Source organism: Gobio gobio, assembly GCF_949357685.1.
Source record: "Gobio gobio genome assembly, chromosome: 14".
Lineage (NCBI taxonomy): Eukaryota > Metazoa > Chordata > Actinopteri > Cypriniformes > Gobionidae > Gobio > Gobio gobio.
In genome coordinates this window covers 33,297,461-33,301,467 of record NC_137107.1, presented here as the reverse complement: position 1 = coordinate 33,301,467, position 4,007 = coordinate 33,297,461, and the positions used below count along the sequence as shown (strand labels likewise).

Sequence of the window (4,007 nt, the reverse complement as noted above, 5' to 3'; positions counted from 1 at the left end):
GGTGCTAAAAACTGAGGTAAACCTAACGTTTTATTTAAAAAGAAAGTAACTTAGTTTATTGAATTAGATTAGGAACCCGTGCAGCGTTGTAAGTTTTGCCCGAGGAGAGAGCTCACAGTCCGGACAACATACTTTACAGAACGTTAGGTTATCATTTGCTTAAACTTTGCTGCTAAAAACTGAGGTAAACCTAACGTTTTATTTTAAAAAATGAGTTTATTGAATAAGATTAGGAACCAGTGCAGCGAGCGTCGTAAGTTTTGCCCGAGGAGAGAGCTCACGGCCCGGACAACATACTTTACATAACGTTAGGTTATCATTTGCTTCAGCTTTGGTACTAAAACTGAGGTAACGTAAACCTAACGTTTTATTTTTAAAAAGACTTAACGTTAGTGAGTTTATTGAATTAACTTTACCAATACAATGAAGATTTTGTTTATCGAGCATATTAAGCGTACATTAGGACGACGTTAGTTAGTAAATTAACGTTGGCCACTAACGTTAGTTGCAAAAATAACGTCGTTAACAAGCAACGTTTACATTTGGATTGACATTATTTATTTTACATTTTAGATAAGAATACCAGGAGCCTGCCTGTGCTGTGCGACACTGGAACTCATACAACGGTAAGTAACGTTACCCCTCTTTGTTTCTCCACATATTACTGTTAATTCAAAGTTTTTCTTGTATGTTTTAGTCGGGTCTGTTTAACTGAATCACAAAATTATTTAGTTTTTCCACCTTTTTTTAGCTGTAACTAGCCATGTACCATGTTTTTTCATAAATTATATTATACTAAAATAATCCAAAACTGTGTTTGTCCAGGACTGACAGAATATAATTTTATTTTCTGGAATTTAAGCAGTCCTGGACAATTTTTGGATGATTTTGGCAGATTAAATATAATTTATGAAAAAAAACATGGCAAAACTTTAGAATAATGTTGTTCAAGTGCAAACCTGAATACATTTCTGAACACAAAAGAAGATGAAGAATGTTGTAACCTAACAGATTGAGGCACCATTCACTTCTATAGTAATTTTTTCCTACTATGGAAGTGAATGGTGCCTCAAAATTGTCTGGTTACAAACATTCTTTAAAAGGTTTAGAACAACTGGGCGAGTAAATGACAGAATTTACTCTTTTTTTTTTGGTGAACTATCCGTTTAATGACGGACCATTATTCTAAAGTGTTATCAAAAACATTTAAAGCAAAGGCACTAAGGGTGATGAAATTTAAAATATCTTTATTCTCTTAATTTTCTCTTGCTTTAAGTTTTTTTTTTCGTGAGGAAAAACCCAGAGGAGGGAACAAGATGCACCACCAAAACCGGAGTGAGTCGGAAGACCAGGGAAGTTGTTAACAGGAAGACAACTGTAATCAACAACAGAGTGTCATCCTTCCTTCGCCACCTAATGGAGTTTGAATATAAAAACTTGGACAAGGTGAGACACTTTTTTAATAGGATATGTAATGTACACAGACACTTACGCTGCATTCACACAGGGCGTAATGCCGGTTAGAAATTTTGTCTGACTTGAGGAAGCGCCGACTCCACGTGACAGTGACGTATGGCATCAAAGCACCGCGAGAGCAATTCGAGAGCAGTCGGCTAATACAGCCGGTGCAGTTTCTCCAGAGCGACTGCACAGACTTTGATTATGACATAGCTGTTCCACGATTGGCCAGATTCTCCGCATGACAGCGATCACATGTGTTTCGTGTTTATTCTAAAACCTTCAGTTCCTCTAATGCGCACAAATCTGTTTTTTATAACTGTTAAACCTCTTTTCATGTAGTTGCGATGTTATAATGTCATGTTTATCAAAATAAAACAGATGAAAATGTAGACCCTACTTCATTGATAGTTTAGGCTTGTATGTTAACTTTATTCTTTTACAAACACACGCTGTATTAAGCAGTGCATAAAGTATTACATGACAAAAAATGTCTCTGAAACATCTGTGTATTGACAAATATTGCATTTATTTCACTTCAGCTGATAAAGTGTGCAAACACAGTGCAAGCATCACTGCGGGAAGCAGAAAGTGTCTGACTTCACGTCGCCGTTTGCAGCTCCTCCCCGCCTGCACGCGGCTACTCTCGCCGATTGGTTGCATCCAGCCACAGCTGATGTCAAACACACCTTTCAACTTCTGCCACTTGCAACGTGAGTGAAGCGACGCGACGCGACCCACAATTCAGTTCAGCAACGCATGACGTCACCCATTCAAAGTAAATGAGAAGCGTTAACGCCGGTGCGAATGTAGCATTAAGTTTGAGGATACCTTACTAAAGCTAATGCAGTATACATGTAATCCATCCTTCAATAAAAGGTTACATTGTTGTTTTTGATTAAATAGTTTGTGAAATCATGTTGAGGTGATTCAGTAATATTACTTTTTTGGAGCATGTAGTTTGTGCTGCTGCTACTATTATGTACTGACAGTTTTCTTTAGTTTTTACTCAATATCAATTTTGTTAAGCTAAATTACAGAGACACCTCTCTAATATGCAATCAGGTTCAGCATCACTACAAAGTACATTCTTCAAAATATTCATAACATTGAATCACCAGCTAAAACAAAAAAATTTCATTTCACATCTTCATGAAGGCATTGCAGGACTGAATTAGACTAGACAGCATACGTTAAGCTAGGTGTACCTCAAAGTGTTAACTTTTTATAAAATACTATTTTACCATTATGATGAATTGTAATGGGATTATTATTTTTTATTAAATTCCAACAGGGTAAAAAGTTTGTGTATACTCAAATTGTATGACTAACTTCATATCATTCTTATCTAGAGGGACTTCTTGCCATAATGGAGCAGAATCCTGGTTCCTGTTTGAAATCATCCAATGTGGAAGATGGCACAGATCGGTACAGACATGAAACTTGTGTTTGTGTTGTGTTGTGATAACTTGTTTCAGAATTAATTTGCTTTTTGCTTATATTTTATTCATGTATATGTGTATTTTGCACCAAAGTTACAGTATTCTTCAACCAACTATTTACAGTATTCTACCAACTATTTTCTGCAGTGTTTTTAAAATTGTAGCTCAAACAATAGTGTGGGGCGCTAGCAAGGTCATGGGTTCAATTCCCAGGGAAAGCAAGAACTGACAAAATGTAAAATGTGTATCTCGAATGCAATGCAAGTCGCTTTGGATAAAAGCGTCTGCCAAATGCGCAAATGTAAATAAAATGTAAAATAAGTGATATTGAATGCACTCTGATCACTTTTATACATGATTTTCTGAAAATAAGATGTGATTCGAGGATGTTTTAAAGTGAACTTTTTCCACACATTTAAGTTAAAGCACTTAAATGTTTTAAATAAAGAATTTTATATTTCATAATAATTGTGTCTGTTTGGATTACTTCTGTAGGATAGATTAATGTAAGAATTAATGTAATTCAGTAAATATTAATGATTGAATAGGATTAGGATTAATGCACTGTTAACCAAGGTTTACAGTAACGGTACTGTATTACAAAATTACAGTAACATGTAGTTACTGTAAACTGAAATGCGGTTATTGTACTGTAAATCTCAAATACAGTAACTTACTGGCAACAGTGTTGCCAGTAAGTTACTGTAAAATCTCTTATAAATGTCTAACAGTGTAGTTTCTTTCTTCCATTGCGAGATGCTGATTTCATGTCTGCAGAGACAGTTTTGTTTAAGACTTGCATAGCATTATCGCCTGTCATGTTTCAAAATAAATTCGACCCATCCCTCTACTCCCACCCTATCCCACGTGTCTAATTATGCCCTGTTACCAAGCTGGTACACTTAATTTAGACTTAGGTCATTTAAGAAACACAAAACAGAGGAGACACAATAAGCAGTTTGAAATCACCTGAGAAAATGAAGAACGTTTATAAGAGTTACATCATGTTTCTGTCTGCAACTGTGCAGACATAAATATGGGAATTTTACATAAGAGTAGTTTTATAAATCTACAATGCACTCCTAAACTGTGTAAATTAACATCAAG

General features: G+C 35.4%; 1 long non-coding RNA gene across 1 annotated transcript; it reads left to right on the top strand.

Annotated features, from left to right (window-relative positions):
* The first annotated feature begins 236 nt into the window (after positions 1 to 236).
* Positions 237 to 1,405, top strand: LOC307137333. The gene is made up of 3 exons (XR_013817903.1): positions 237 to 348; positions 574 to 626; positions 1,277 to 1,405. It is a non-coding gene; the product is annotated as an uncharacterized lncRNA (long non-coding RNA).
* The last annotated feature ends 2,602 nt before the right edge of the window (positions 1,406 to 4,007 follow it).